Below are 17,819 nucleotides of genomic sequence, written 5' to 3'. Positions count from 1 at the left end.
AAGGATACCAACGAGCCTGTGGATGCAAGACACGGACCGATACGGATGCGATACTGACTCTTTCAAAGATAATTAGCCAATAATAGTTGCTAAATACCAATATGAAAATAATTTCACTGGTCATAAAATTTAATATTCGCCGGTCGGAAGCGCAGGTGCTGCTGCTTGGCGAGTACAATTCTAGTTAAGGTCCTGCACAATATTCAAGTTTTAACATCATCATCATCATCATTATACCTATGAGCCGTTATTGTATAGGTTGGATGGAAGCGGCCTGCATCCAACATGAACCTGTGACGTTAACCAGGTCATCCGTCCATTTCGTTGGTGGACGTCCTACGGCGCGCTTGCCAATCCACAATCTCCATTCGAGAACTTTTCAGGAGCAATGGCTATCTGTTCTCTATGCTACATGGCCTGCCCATGCCCATTACTACTTCAACGAGCTAATTCGCTTGGCTATGAACAATGATATTAATCTTCTTTCTTCTACGTATCTCCTCATTTCTAATTCGATTCCGTGGAGAAACCCCGAGCATAGCTCTGAAATTTTCCTTTTAAAATTCAGAGCATAGTGTCAATCAAATTGCATCTTCAAATGTAACAAATTCATACTTCCAAACTACACCGGATTCGATAAGCAAGGGGTTGATTGCTCTAACCATCTCGTTTGATGTAGCACTACATTCATGAGGTGCACACGCACGCCCACCCTACTTGATAGTTGCTTATAGTGTGAGGCGTGATGTTTTGATACTTGACGTTTTAAAGTGTTGTCATCTAAGCAGTTATGCTGATTTTCACGTAAGTTATAATGACGGATAGAAATGTGTGTATTCAGTTTTGATATCACCATTGTACGCTCAGAGTTGCTCAGCGAGCTATGGAGAGAGCTATGTTTGGGGTTTCTCCACGGGATCGAATCTGAAATGAGGAGATACGTAGAAGAACAAGGGTCACCGACATAGCCAAGCGAATTGACTCGTTGAAGTGGCAATGGGCAGGCCATATAGCACGGAGAACAGATGTACGTTGGGGCCGAAAAGTTCTCTAGTGGAGACCGCGGATCGGCAAGCGCAACGTAGGATGTCCACCAACGAGATGGACGGATGACCTGGTTAGAACCGCAGGTTCACGGTGGATGCAGGCCGCTGCCAACCAAAGCGACTGGTGGTCTATGGGGGAGGCCTATGTCCAACAGTGGACGTCCTATGGCTGAAATGATGATGATGATGATGTCTGTCTGTGGTATTTCAAGAACCGTTATAAGTTAACCGCTAAAATTTACACACGAGAGTCAGACTGGATAAAATGCGGCTAAGATCGTAAAGCATGGCGTAGTCTGGTGTCGGAAGCTAAGACCCACTTAGGATAACTAGCCCAGATAGTAAGTACTCGTAAGTATCTACAATAACACATACTAAATTGAAGATATTGCGGGCAGTGGACCGTAAATAAGCAAAGATAATTATGATAATTAAAACCACAGACTCACGGTGAACGCAGGCCCCTTTCGACCAAAGCAACTAGAGGTCTATGGGGGAGCTCTATGTCCAATACTAGACTCCTACAGCTGATATGATGATGATGATGATGATGATAAGAATTGCCGTTATTGCTATTTCTACTACAAAACCTAAACAGTGTTTTTATTTGTCAAACGCGGCTCCGTACAAAATCATAGCTATGCGGTACATAAATTGAGCCATACCGTGCGTTTTGTTCAGATATTGGTTACTTATAAAGTCTTAGGGCGCGTCAAGCGCTGCGATGAATACTGATGCCTTGTAATGCGACGAGTATCATGTTCGCTTCGGTTACGAGGGCTGTAGGCTTTGATCGGAAATGATTTTGGAGAAACACATGCTTAGGTGCCAAGGTATTGTTAAATAGTTGGGTAAAGGCTGGGTTTAAAACAAGTGGGCTGTTGCGTTGCTAGTTTAAAGGGATTGTAAGGGCTAACATGAAATAGAAAGAAGAAAAGAAAGAGAGATTTATTTTGGCTCCATAAGTACCACCACCTTACAGTAATAAGACTAAAACTAGCACTAAAACTAAGTTACTTGGTGACACGACAGTATACCAAAAAGGGCCTCCACTCAATGTTGCCACACGTTATGTGCAGTAACGCTGGTTTTCTGTGGAGCCCAAACGTTAAATAATGAGTATGCATGAGCCGGTTCCTTTACCCCAGTCAGACGAAGAAAAAACAAAAAATGTAAAACAATAGACAAGGAAGAAGTGACATGGCTCTGTTTAAAAGAAAAAATAATAATAAAATACTGCTGTCGTGGCAATAAATAACTTTAAAAACATTTTCTTCAAATGTCAGCCGTAAAAAGTCCACTGTTTGACATAGACAGAGCAGTTACTAGACTCTGAGTGTAATTTTGCACGTTTGCCATTCCTGAAACATTTAAATAATATTTTTTTCATTTCTGCTGTCAAACCTATCTTATATGAATATCATACCATTTTGTCGTTTTTATTTCCGCTACAAATGCTTATAATACATGGATAAACAGGAACTCCAGTTGCTTTGGTCGAAAGTGAACCTGCGGCTTTAACCAGCTGATAGCTTGTGTCCCAGTTGTTGCACTTTTTCCGGTTCAAACAAGGGGTTATTCAAAAATTGAATGCAGTTTAAATTGTTTTTAAAACCGAATTGTAGTCTTCGTTGAGATTTTTTTAATCTACAATATTTAAAGCAGGTACTTTGCCTCCATATGATATAGCCTTTTAGGACACTTTGATTGTATTTAAAGTCAGAAAATAAACTCGTCGTCATCGATACCTAAATAAGTGCCTATTCGAACAAGTTTTGCAGGTGGTAGGACCTTGTGCAAGGTCCGCCCGGATTGCTACCACCATCTTGCTCGCTAATCCTGCCGTGAAGCAGCAGTGCTTGCACTGTTGTGTTTCGGCGTGGAGAGTAAGACAGCCGGTGAAATTACTGGCACTTGAGGTATCCCATTTTAGGCCTCTAGGTTGGCAACGCATCTGCAATCCCCCTGGTGTTGCAGGTGTCTATGGGCGGTGGTGATCTCTTGCCATCAGGAGATACACTTGCTCGTTTGCCATCCAGCCGAATAAAAACAAAGTTTTGCTTACAAATCACCACCAAAGCTAGTTGAACATTTGTTGTTCGCTTTTGAAAGTTTGCGAACAAGCTTCAGTGGAGACAGTGCTTTACGAATGAATGGCATGCGGAGACCGATCAAAACCGTTCTCTATTCGTTAGCAATAACCGACTCTATTATTTTAAGCTCGGAGAACTTTCGAGCTCGCTCATTCAAAAGTTTTCGAGTTTACACATTGGCCATTTTGGTGGATGCAGCTTTTTGGAGAACTTGTATTTTCAGGGAAATTTTATGAAAAGCGTAATGCTGCTGTGTTGCTTTTGTTTTACTATGAATAATGTTTAATGCGTAAAAAAATCGCTGTTACGTTTGCGCTTTGTTAGTATCTTCTGAATGTTTTTTATTACGGTCGATTAATTTATTACTCCAATTAGTGTGCATTGGGAACTTCACGTAGCCGGAAGACCACAATAACATTAAGGTACTAACTACTAGTCTGTTAAATATTGCCTGGAAGAGATCGCTCTTAACCTGTCCTCTCCCAGAGGCACAAATAAATTCCTTTGATCCTGTTATCCTGGGAGATGACAGATTAAGCAATAAGGCCGCCTATGGCTTACCTTGTAATTTTCTCTCTGTGTACCTGTTTTCTGTATCGCTTATTATTTCTGGTGTACAATAAAGAGTCATTGTATTGTAGGTATTGTATTGTAGTAGTAAATCGCTTGGGGTAAACTTCAAATATAATTTCGCACATGAATTTGGAAAACTCAGAGATTTTAAGCACATCGGCTTTTTTAAAAGTTTGACTACAACTAAAATGAACTTCATCCTTATTATCATCAGCTGCAAGGCGTCTACTGTTAAACAAAGACTTTCCCCTAAGTAAGCCATAATGAACGACAACTTGCCAGCTACATGCAACGGTTGCCCACAATTACGCTGTCACCTATGGGGAGGCTTGCTAAGGCTGCATCTTCCAGTTCATGGTCGTTAACCGATTATCTTTCTTTCCAACGTTTATCTGATCTTCAATTCTATGCGATTAGTGTAAATTTTAACATTACTTTCATCATCATCATCATCATCATATCAGCCATAGGACGTCCACTGTTGGACATAGGCCTCCCTAATAGACCTCCCATTGCCTCGGTTGGAAGCGGCTTGCATCCACCGTGAACCCGCGACTTTAACCAGGCCATCCGTCCATTTCGTTGGTGGACGTCCTACGCTGCGCTTGCCGATCCGCGGTCTCCACTCGAGAACCTTTTGGCCCCAACGACTATCTGTTATCGTGCTATATGGCCCGCCCATTTCCATTTCAACGAGCTAATTCGCTTGGCTATGTCGGTGACCCTTATTCTACGTACCTCCTCATTTCTGATTCGATCCCGTAGATAAACCCCAAGCATAGCTCACTCCATAGCTCGCTGAGCAACTCTGAGCCTATTTATAAGACTACTAGAAGCACCACGTCTCGGATCTATATTTCATCACTGGCAACACACATTGGTTAAAGACTTTCGTCTTAAGGCACTGAGGAATTTCGGACGAACTTTACCTTAATCCAACACGTAATGTAACTTTACCTTAATTCAACAATAAATCGAGATTCTAACCAACAGTGTTCCAGTTACCTACCTGCATATTTTACCTAACAAAAGATTGTTTGCAGTTGCTCACACATGCAACAGATCGCTAACAATTTACATCGAAGCCCCAAACATCCAATTGGGATTCTGGGGCCCTTAAACAAACCCTCAGTTTATTGGACTAAAGCACTATCCAAAATTGAACCGAATGCTGTCCAGATATGGTTGTATGTTGATGATGCTATAGTTTATGAGCGTACGGTCTTAGAGCACATTTACAAAGCAATCGGCACGTAGCCCAAGAGTTTGCAACACGAAACAATAAGAGCACAGCGATGTTAGCCGTACAGAGGTTCAACGTATAGACTTGTAAGACCAGGTTACTAGTTTATTTTTAAGTTATCTGTGTATTAAAAAGGGATAATGTATCTTTATTTATTTATAAACAAACAAAATTTACCTTTTCTTTATGTAAGTATCGACAGTTACTTAGATTTCAATAAATTTTAAATAACATATTTACAGCCATATCCTTGATATTTCTAATATCAGTGCAAAAACTAAATGTTTATTAACTGGCTGGCTTATACTTGATGTCAATCTAGTTGCTTCTAAACATACATTCTGCTAACATTTCATATTGCTAAGACTTAAGATTTGTTTACTGGTTTGTATTTTGTCTACGAAAAGTATCACATAATTAATAATTCATTTATTGCATAGTAATCATGTCGTACATTAGGTCTTACATAGTATAATTACATTCAAGACATGAACCCTGTTAGGGCACGGCAATATATACACAATATTTAATACTTATATAAATTATCATTATCACATTATTATAGTCACAATTCAGTGGTTCAAAACACGCAACAAGTTAATTTGCTAGTTTTTATTTCATATACATAATATTGTACCTATCTAAACAAATTAATTTTATTTATTTATTTACAAAATTACAATTATACGATTTATGCGATGAATGAAGAACTCTTCTATAGAATAATAGCACCTTTCAATCAGCAATTTTCTTAATTTTCGTTTAAATATTTCATCTCTCATTTCCTCCCTTATATGCTGTGGTACTTTGTTAAATACTATTATACAACGACAAAATGGACCATTTTTATAAATGGCTAGTTTAGACATTGGCAGCTGCAATATATTTTCATTTTTACGCCTTTGCGATTTGATCACCTTTTTTGTAAATAGATGTGGATTTTTCCTAGCAAAAAGTGCAGCTTCCATGATGTACAATGAGGGTAACGTAAGAATTTTTAGTCGAGTAAAATGTGGACGGCAGCTATTGGGAACTCTTTTATTTGTTAAAATGCGTATACACTTTTTCGGCATCACACCGCCTGTTTTAAATTTTCACTAGGATTTAGGTAAAATTTATAGGCTAGTATTTATTGTAAGTAAATATTTTACGGCCTCAGCTATACAACTAACCGTATCACTACACCCCAGTATTTTAAAGCTAAATTAGGGTAATTTTCAGGCGTTATTTTGAGGTTCATAACAATGAACTACTTTTTTCACCTACCAAGCGAAGAAGCTTTCAGCTTCTAAAATAAGGTCAAGGAGAAAAAGAAAGTTAAAAAATTATGTAGTAAATTAAGGTAAACTATCATTTCTGGGCTACATATAGTTACTAAACTTTGTATCGATGAATATGCTGTGAACTAGCCGCTTGCCGTGCAAACACGATCGCAGCGCCATTCCGTGGTTGAAACTGAAACTAAACCTGCATGCTAACTAACCGACAGGAATACCTCCTCACTTTGGAGGGCTGTGGGAGTATGCAGTTAATGGTGTAAAAAATTACAGGAGTTCAAATTACAAATACCAAACGTGCTCACATAATTATTAATATGGTGTTCACGGTATCATTAACTTTGTAAAATTACAGATTTGAAACGCTGTAAAAAATACGGGAATATGAAGAAATAAAGCAATAAGTATTTTGTATTAAGCGCTTTTAATTTTTGTGACTAATTTCATTGGATAAGGGATAAGTTCGCCTTTGTACATTATATTTCAACGTTTGGCAATTGTCATATACATACTTACTACATTGGGCACAATTTTCTCAGGAATGTGGACCTAAGTTAAAGTTAAGTTGAAACGAAATATATTGTTCTGCCCACTGAAATAACAGTGTTTATCTAAACCTCCAAATCTTGAAAGTTTAGACTTGAAAATAACGGTTTAGGTAAACTGAAATCTAATTACAGGGCGTACCTAAAGAATCCCAGGCCTATAAAGTCCAGTGAAAGCTAACTAAGAAAGTTAATTTTAAACTGCTCGCCGTCTTATTTAACTTGGCCAGTTTGGATGGGTTCGCTGTGAATGCGTATTGTGTAGGTACTTTAAGATTTAATTGCATTTTGGAGGGATACCGTTTTGTTAGAAGATAAATGAGGGTTAATTGTTGACATTATAGGCTAAATAAAATATAAAGAAAATATAGTCCTACGGATCTGTGCTTGAATTTACTTATCTTGTGTGTTATAATAAAATTACAAGCATAAATTTCGAGGGGATTTAGTTTTGTTTGAGAAAATATATATGTGGGTACTTAGAGAGTTACAGTGACAAATTAAAACGTTTGTTGTGGTTTGTTAGTGTAACATCTGGTAGCATAATGTACGGTTGTTTTGCTCTGAAGATTAGCTCTGGTTGAGTTCGAAACGAGTCAGTGTAGTGTGATGGTTGTGATAGACGGGTTTGTGTGATTTGTGTGTGTTCTCACAGTGTGTTTTATGAAAAAAAAAGTATAAAATAAACATAGTTTTTTTGAGACCAGTGCCAATTACTACCGTGTAACCGATGTCATTCCTATTATATTTATGTTGCTAGAACTTAATCATCCACTTTAGTATTATGTGGTTTATTTAGTGCATGATTCTTAACTACCAGTATATTGTAACTTCTTTCCTTTGCATAGTATAAAGTAAAGCCACTTCCTATCATCTGTAGGTACACTTAGATCTAATAAAGTTATTTACACGATGTAAGTCTCAAAAAATAGGAGAGTAAAAAAAATCATCCCGATTTAGTCCGATAGTCCATTCTATTCTATCGTCTAATGAAAATTCATCAAATTCAATGGCTCTAACAATATCTTGAAGAACAGCTGGCCATTCACTGTTAGACCAGGTCCTAAGTAAACAGCTCGTAATCACCAAGGCATTATGTCACGGCTAAATGGAAGGGCACACGGACCACTGGGCTTGGGACTAATCAAAAGGGGCGAGTAAGTATTTTTACTTGGTATTTTATTTCAAAACAGTGACAAAAATGGGTCAAGGCTGTTACTGTTTTTTTTAGATAATAATAGTTATATTTGTGTCACAAGGGAGCAAAATGGTGTATTTACGGCGAGGGCGTACATTGAATCCAGAATGTAGCGAGGATTCTGCAATAGAATACTGAGCTTAGCGTTTAAAGTAGAATCCTGAGCGTAATGAGGGATTCAAGTGTTAACGCCCAAGATGAAAATAATTTTGCTCCCGAGTGGCTCATACAACTTTTCACAACGATCATTAAGAAACTTGAAGAAAAAAAACATCTGAATATAATTAAAAAACAACCAGCATAGAAAATGGCGTGGCTTTATAATTATCAACTTCAAAAAATGGCATTTGCAATAAAACACTTAGAAAAGCCTTGAACAGAAAAGTTGCACTTTGCTCCCTCTTGACAGGGAGGAAAAGTTACTTTTCTGAAGAAGAGGTGTGAAAATATTATATTTGTCGGCCATCCAGCATGATATTGGTTAAACGCAAGAACAAATCAATGCAGAGGGCTCCGTGTTGGCTTGCATAATTATAATATTGAGATTCTACCTACGTTCGCTTAAGTTTCAACAAGTTCCCTTAACAAAATAAAGCGTTCGTTGTTCTTCATAGTAATACAGAAACGTTATAAACTCACAATAATATTCCTAGGCACTTGACGAAATTTTCAAAATATCAAAATTATACGTATTATACGAACCACCTCTCCTAAGAACCACGTCAAATTTATTACATGATAAAAGCTGACATTTGCTTTGACGTATTATATTCATATTACCCTAAACTTAGTGCGCTGGACTTTACGAGGCTATGTGTTCAAGGCACTGATTGAAAGTAATTTAAAATACTTTCATGACGTTTAAGGTACCGTTTTTTTGTATTTATTTAAATTATTATTTTTTATTTTGATTTTATGGTAGTGCGACAATTGTTTAAAATTGTTTTTAGTATGTACATACGTACTTGTTACAGTACCTACAAAACACTAGCTCCTAGAAATACTCGCCAGCTGGCCACTAGCAATCCTAAACCAATATCCGATTGCGATCGGCTCATTTGATTCCCGCAAACACAGCTACTGTGTCGCTTGTTGGCGGCCAATATGGCGGAAATATTTATTCATTAGTTATTCAATGGCCGGCCTTACGCTTGACGCGTTTATTTGAGGTTAAGTTTGTGGAAGGGTTAATGTAAAGGGAACTTAAAGCCCAGTTTAAAAGCCTGCAAAGTGTGCGAGTTGCGTTACATTGCGAGGTCGTAAAGTGAACGAGTTTGAAGTGACCCGTCGAATGCTGCAATGTACCTAATACAGCTTGCATGATTTTTGTTGCAGGTCTAGATGTGGTCAAGAGATTGGAAACCAAGTTTTCAACCTCTTAACCCGTATTGTGACACCTTTGAGCTGTAAATCAATGCATATTATAAATATTCCACTTGTTACGGTGAGCTTTGATAATTTCTTCGTGAAAGGGCGTTGTTTAGTGTACAGAAACATAGAACCAGTCATGCGCAATTCTCGTACTTGAGACGTGTATGCAAACTGTATAATGATAGTTGTATGAGTGCAGATTTGTTTTGCAGCTCGTTGGATGTATTTAAAAAATGTATCAGAGATTTATTGAAGTAGACATTTATATATGCATGTATATGTGTGTGTATATGGGCTTAAGATAATTGATGATCTTAATATTGCTTAGGTATAGGTTGTACGTTTAAACGTGTTTCATATTTTTTAACAAAAGTTAACTGTACTTAATATTATTATTTTTTTTTACAGGGAACTATAGGTCTATTTATATAAAACTAATTCCTAGCTTTAGCTAAAATGCAAAATTATTGTGTAAGACTGTTTGTTTCTAAATAAAAAAATAAAATAAATGAAGAATATGAATTAGGTGCGAAAGTGATATACGCATCGAATAGGGGTTTCAGATATAAGTGTTCGTGGGCAAAATTTACTACTTTTCTGGCCGTAGCGGCACAAATCATAAAATTAATACGTAATCATAGCTTCAATGTTCGCGTTTGATAAGTAGGCATGATAATGAATGAGCTCTAAAATTTGTCAAGACTATATTTTCTCAAGTCGCAGTATTTGACCTGAAAAACATTTTGTCTGATTCGCATTTGTTTAAAACACATTCAAAATGACAGAAAGTCACCAAACATAATGTTGACCAAAAACTTTATACACCATAAATTGAATTGGTCATGTAATGTGTCACGACATAACCTCATTAGACCAGATAGCTTCCACCAATTTAATGAAATGTATTTTCATTTTATTTTATTTTGATAAGTCTCGAAACGAGATGAGGTCATAATGTGAATTAAACAAGATAAAAGAACGCTCCTGTTTCAGTACAGTTAAGGTCTTCGGCTCTAATGTACTCGTAGTACTGGCTTAACCTATTTACCTAGAAAGGGTTACGGCCTATAACTATAAATATTTTTGTATATTATATTACGCGTATATAAAAAATGGTCAAGTCATATATATACATCTATCTATATATCAGTAAATCATGACATTATATTTGTAATTATTTTATTTTGAAAAAATGACTTTCTGCCAAGTTTCTTGCGGCGCATTCTTCTTGGCAATGATGGTCACTGCTTAACTGGCTAAATAAAGAAACAAACAAGCTGAGATATGAGGTGCATAGGGGAAATTCGTGTCGGTACCGTTGACCAACAGTGGTGTAGCGGTATAGCACGCGGTACGGTATTCCGTACCGAGGACCTGGGTTCGATTCCCAGTGATGGTCTTATTTTTCTGGTTTCTCTGTGCATCTATATTTCAGTTTGTATTTTCAAATTAGGTTTTACGGGATGACCGTAAAAGTAAAAACTTGGAATTGAAATAAAAAATACAAAAAGATTCCAAAAAAACAATCTTAATGATGGTCTTTCCGAAAGCGCTGGTAGTTTAAAAAATGACGCGTGAAAGTGCCCATTGCGGCTCATTTTTTTTGTTTTTTGGAGTTTATAAACTAATATAATTTGTACAAGATGATTTAAAATATAATGAAATAGCAATAATAATAATAAAATAAAATTAGGGACGCCGCAAGTAAGTTGGAACAACTCGGCCACCAATACGATGTTTTTTTTGGTAATGAAAAAGATACTACTTAAGCTTTTCTCTTTCCCATGTTGGTTAACGTATTGGGTACTAAAGCTTTCACCTCAGGTTTTAAGACATTTATACCACCACATCTTGCACTGTCAATAAACCTTTGACCATAAGTCTCTCGCCGGACGTTATCTCGTATAATTTGTGTATTTCTTTAATTACCTCAACGCTTGGGTCGAAGCGATAACTCCTGGTAACCGTTAACTCTTATCTTTTCAATTATCTTCTCATTGCATTAGTGAAGAGATAGTGTTGGATCAGAGGATCATTTAACACAGAAGCTGATTGAAAACTAAGGTTGCGAAAATATAGGCTATGTGATTCAGGAGATGTGAGCATAACTAACTTTATAGAATTGATAATGAATCGTTCACATATACACGTTCTATATGTGATTTAATGATATAGTGCAGTATTATGATTATGATAGCGGAGCTGGCGCTGCCAAGAGCGCAGTCAACGGTATCAGCAATTTTTGAAAAAAATATTAGTTTTTCTTTTACAAATGTACAATTTTACTCGCAAATGTGATGAAAAACATTGTATGTCGCACGGGCGGTACTAGAATTACGAACATCGACTCATTAAAATAGACTCTCGTTCGTAATTCCTTATTTACCACCCTTAAGACACAATGTGCTATAATCTCACCAATACTGATACGATAACAGTCTTAAATGAATCCGGCAGAGCTGCTTTTAATCACGTCTCACCCGCTCGTGCTAATAGTCAGATTAAAAAAATCTTTTATTCAAAATGATTTTTATCAAAAGAAAGAAATTAAATCAGTCTGATTAACAAATAAACTTAATAAAAGTAAATTCACCACCATTTTTACTGCACTGCTTCATCCTGTCAGTGCGATGAAACTTTCAACAGTGTGAAGCTCATTTCGACTATGATAAACATTAGGGTGGATCGAAAAATATTTTTTTCTAATTTCAAAATGTAATAGTAACAAAAAGTTGCATTTTTTAATTACTAATAAGATTTAGTTCTACACAACAGCGATCGGAATACGTTTAATGCCTCCGCAAGCTACTTGAAGTTTCCCAGAAACGTAATTTTAGAGCCTAGTTTACCCACATATTATAATTAAAAATGTTACGTTTATTTCCATAATTCTGATTCTTTTTATAGTATTGTATTACAATTTATTGAAAAAATACAAAAATAGCGTATTTTTGCCATCACAGAATCATACGAGAGGACGGTAGGATGCCTAATTAAGCGAGTTGAGGGTGTTTTTCCTAAAATTTTAAGTCACGCGTGATTCGCAGGAATTATTTATTTAATCTTGTGTCTTAAAACCTTGTGAGTCGATTTTAATAATGGAAAAAACTCGTAGTGCTTTAGTTTCTCCTTTGTTTGGGACTAATTGCAAACTTAAAGAAAATTTACTTCCCACCTACGAAGATATTATGAAGTATTACGAATGGACGAGATATGACCTTAAAAGGCTAATGAAAAATCCAAAGGAGCCTGGTTTTTCCGATTTTGCTCAAATTGTATCATAAGATGTAGAAAATATATGGTCAAAAGCCTCTCTACCGATTGTGTCACAATACGAGAATCATACAAATGATAAAAGGGTATCATCTTACTTAAGTGTATCTTGAGATCTATCACTCGACTTACAGAAGAGAAAAAGCAAGAATTCGAGACAAAAAGTAGGTTTTTATTCGATATATCTTCATGCAAGTGCAGAAATATCAAGCAATGCACTTGTCCAAAAGATAGAAAGGTTCTAAAAACCGAACACGCTTATCTAATAGACCAGAGAGGCAGAGAACAACTCGAAAAAAAGGTAATAGCCGGAATAGACGTCAAAACTACAAACGTTCTTCAAAATCGACTAAAAAGGCGACTGACTTTAAATAAAAAATAACACAAACCACACAATAACGAAGAAGAACATATTGTAGCGAAACAACCTCGCACAGAAAAACAACATGCCGCGTTTGGTCAGAACAGCAGTGGGAACGATCCTAACACTCTGTTTTTACGTCTACCCAACCACACCCAAGCAGCCTCTGTATCTACTTGTACAAATATATCTAGAGAAGGTTGAATTCAATCAAAGTTGGCTTCCAGAAAAATCATGCCAAAATTTGAGAGCAAGAGAGATTTTAAGGCTAAGTAATGAGATGATTTAGTATGTTAAATGTATTCTAAAGTTGTTTCATCTATTAAATAAATAAATTTTGAACCGTTGTACACTGTTTTTCACTAACAATAAGCATAATTAAGAAATACTTTTCATTTTAACTTTTTTTTAAGGCCACATAAATTTTTTGATTTTATAAATTTTTCGACATAGATGCGGGGGCATAAGATAATGTTTTAAAAATATAAAAAAAATACACTCTTAATTGTTTTACTACCATACAACTTTTTAAAACTATTAGAAATCAAAAATCCAAAAAAAAATTTTTTTCATACATTCGCGATCCACCCTAATAAACATGTTAATTATTCGGGCATTCGGCTTATTGGAATACAAACCGTGAATGATAAAAAGCTGCGATTTCTGCGACATGTTCGTCCGTCCGCGCCTAACTTAGAGACTGCTCCTGCTACAACACTACGTGGAAAAAATATAACGTTTTAAACTTTCGTGATTTTCACTCATAGTCAAAATACCACAAACGGGACTTATCACGCTAAAAAACACGAGTAATATTTACCTCGACGTTTCGGCCACATTACAGTGGCCGTGGTCACGATTAGACTGAAGTGTGGGGTGTCAAGTCTGCCTAGCAGCGCGAATCCTTCGAGCTACCCGCACTTGACCACAAATAGTACCGGCACTCCATTACGAACTCCGCAAACCCAAACACACACAACGCAAACGTGTCGAGGTAAATATTACTCGTGTGTGTTAGCGTGATAAGTCCCGTTTGTGGTATTTTAACTGTGGAAAAATTAATTTTGAAAACAAAAATATAATGATACCTCCCCTACGGTGTAATTTACATCCATCTCCGCTTTGTTTGGTTATTGCATTGAGATTTATTTATGTTAACTTAATGTAAAAATGTATGTTTGTAGGTTTGTTGTAAAACTGTCAAGACAGTGGATAACAAGTTTGTCAGTTTCACAGGTAACCATAGGGCTGGCTCTTTTTGGCTCTCTTTAGAGGGCTTGGGCCGTAGTTCCCACGCGGGCCCAGTGCGGATTGGGAACTTCACACGCACCAATGAATTGCTTCGCAGGTTTGTGCAGGTTTCCTGACGATGTTTTTCCTTCACCGCAAAGCTCACCGCAAATTTTGTATATATTGTATCTTTATAAAAAAAATGGATAACAAAGCAAGTAGCTACCTACACTACAGTAAACAAAAAGCTATAAAAAACTAATTACCCGTAAACAGTTCATCTCATCATTCTTAAGATAATCAGTGACTTTTCGAAAACTGACGATTTTTTTGAAAAACCTTCTTTTAATTTCCGACTGACCGTTCAGACATGGTTCTAACACAACAGTTTGTTCTATAGAAGTTGTAAAACATTATTTGAGGTAACAATTTACGTTGGTAGTAAAAACCAAGGTTTACGCTTTTCGACCTCCATGAATAATCTACAGGTTAATGCGACCCCATAATTCGACTGTTTGGCTGTCCAGAAATTACTGTCTTTTTGATATGATGGCTTTCGTAAAGGCAGGCTTAGTGAATAAGTAATAATGAAACGGCATCGTCGCTCGATGTTGTCAGTAAAATAAGGACTACAGGTTGGCTGACAAGCCAGTAAAATTGTAACTAAGGCTACTGTAACACATGCTCATTACTAGTTAGTATGCTTATAATTATAGTACCTGCAGTACCTACTTACCAGTAGGACACTAAAAATGCATGCTTAATAGTAGCACGTCCCGTGGTCACGTTGTCGAAGTCTAGCACAAGTATACAATACAATACAAAGACTCTTTATTGTACACCAGAAATAGTACAAGAATGTGTGTTTTTAGATATATGTTTTAGGTATAGGACAGAAAAAATATGAGAAACTACTTTAAATAATTTCTTTAGCAAATTTAACTTACCGGAAACATTGTATTATTAAAAAAAAGAAACGTAACTAAAATCGAATCAGCTAAAAAATGTTTGAAAATAAACACTAGCTATTTTATCAAATTATCATGCTAACCGACAGGGCGAGAGTTGCGGGCAACCAGTGGATGCAAGTGGCGAGTTATAGTACATTGTGGCGTTATAAGGGGAATTCGTTGGTTCAGCAATGGATGTCTTCCAGCTGATGATGATTAATTTAAAATACTATTTATAAATAGAATCAAGGATCGCGTTTGGGTATTTGGTGAAATTGAAAAGATGAGAGGATATTTAACAAATAAACCACTGTCTCGCTACGCGGAGCTTCTATTTCGCATATTGAAGCAGGACGCTTATGTGTGTTAAAAGGTAATTGTATTATTCATCTCTATAAATTATTGCGATGGAGATTGTAAGTGTCCAGTCCACACGAAGCTGACGCAAAAACACGAAAATTAATGTTTCAATTATAAGTTAAAAATATACTGTAACCGTTTCTTTGTATCATTGGTAAAATAAAACGCAGGTTATTTATTCAGGCAGCATTACGTCGCTAATGACCGTCGTTACGTTTTAACTGGAGTTTAACCCTCCTTAAACCCCCTTTAAACGGTGTACGTACGTGTAATTTGATGCTCGAAGTCAAAGACAAAGTCGACGTTATTTATATGAGAAGTTTTTCTACGCTATTTTTAGTTGTAATGTTAGTTTTGTTAGCTAACTTTCTACTTAAATAAGTGTGAGTATCGCCTTTATAAGTTTAGGGGTTGGAATTGGCAATAACAGTTTTAGTTTCTAAAGCAGCAGGTCTAATTTTGTTTTTTCATTCAAATATTTATTTTATTTTATGGATTATAAGTTTTTTGTTTATAAAAAATGTATTCTCTGTCTCTGTTATATTATGGTCATTATTACTCTGTATATTAGGGTCAATGATGACACTGCCCGTTTCGTAAATATATACCAATATTTTTTTAATTAAAGATACGTGATATGGAGTGGGCAGATGACGGATGCAATATACGTCAAAATCATGTCGAACGATATACGTAATATGGATATGAATACAATTGGTTTGAAAAAGATAACATAATTGAAAAACAGTTTATTGTTGTAGTATATAATCGTATTTTTTTCATATTACATGTTTTCAATGCATTCCCTTTATAGTTCACTAGCCACTTATGTAACGAAAATGACCTATTTTCATCTATAGATGTAAGAGGTGCGTATGTTATCACCATCACTCAAATTTCTATACATTTTTATACAAAAACATTAATCGAAGTTAAATAAGTCTTATCCATCTTATGCTTTTGTCACCATATTGCATCCATCATCCGCCCTTTAGTGATATGGTCACAAAACAACCAAAAAAACGTGCTCCGAACGCAGCAGCAGTACTCGATGTTATCATCATCTTTATCAGCCTTCAGCAGTCCACTGTTTTATACCTATTATAAGTCTCCCCCATTGAGCGCCATCGGACCCTGTCCTCGGCCTGATACATCCATCTTCTACCAGCAGCTTTTCGTACAATGTCACGCCACCTGGCTGGAGGGCGTCCTACACTTTGTTTGTCGAGACGCGGTCTTCGCTCAAAACCTCGTTTACTCCAACGGTTCATGGTTCTTCAGCAGATATGATCAGCCCGCTGCCAGTTCAACTTGTTAATTCTCTCAGCTGATGACGTTAATTAATTCTGTGTTTTGTGTTCTGTTGTTTTGGATTCTATGCTTCAGAGAAACTCCGAGGGTAGCTCATTTCACTTCACGCATGAAAGTTAAGTTAAGTTAAGTCGCGGGATCGCGGTGGATGCGGAAAGCACAAAACCGGTCTGAATGGAGAGCCTTGGGGGAGGCCTATGTCCAGCAGTGGACGTCTTTCGGCTGACATGATGATGATGATGATGATGTAAGAAAATCCAACTTTATTATTAAACCCCTTCAATCTGCACTATCAATTCAAATAGAAATTAGATTGTTTTGCCAATTAATTCTAATCTGTAATTATAGGTGACACGCCGTTAATTTGACACAAAGGACGCTCAGTTGCCATCAGATATATCGGAGCGGCCAAGGTGGTCAAAAATATCGGCACATGCACTCTATTATCAAGGTATTAGAGTCCATGTATCGATATTTGTGATCACATTGGCTGTTCCGAAATTCTGATGGCGACCGTACCCCGCCATCTACCTTTGGGTAGCGAAGTTAATTTTCCGCTTAGAACTTGTTGACGTACTACATGTAAAGTGACCCTTACAAAATAAAGAACTTAGGTAGTACCTATATTAAATATATTGACCCGGATAACTCACGTCTTAAATCGAGTTTAGCCCGACATGTTTCAATGTTGTTGTTGTTGTTTTAGGTAGTACCTGTATAATATTTTGTTCCGTTTCAATAAACGTATTTTTGGACACGACAGTACCGCAAAACAGAATACGAATCTCAAGTTTCATTAAACGCTGCAATCTAATTTGCATCCCTTTCATTCGGATCGCCAATAAAATATTCCGAAATACATCAAACATACCAAAATAAGAACAGAGCGTAATTAAATCTATGAATAATTCACAAAATAAACCCAGTTAGCGCACTTAATAAATGATCATCGTACTTTAAATTCAACCCTGGAATTATGAAGACTTCA

General features: G+C 36.6%; 1 protein-coding gene across 1 annotated transcript in view; it reads left to right on the top strand.

Annotated features, from left to right (window-relative positions):
• LOC141440825 (uncharacterized) overlaps positions 1–17,819 on the top strand; it is a 972,542-nt gene that overhangs the window by 25,375 nt on the left and 929,348 nt on the right. The gene's annotated exons all lie outside the window — the stretch shown is intronic.

Source organism: Choristoneura fumiferana, chromosome 23 (genome assembly GCF_025370935.1).
Source record: "Choristoneura fumiferana chromosome 23, NRCan_CFum_1, whole genome shotgun sequence".
In the NCBI taxonomy this organism is placed as follows: domain Eukaryota; kingdom Metazoa; phylum Arthropoda; class Insecta; order Lepidoptera; family Tortricidae; genus Choristoneura; species Choristoneura fumiferana.
The sequence above is the reverse complement of the archived record's forward strand: the minus strand, read 5'-3'. Positions and strand labels throughout refer to the sequence as shown.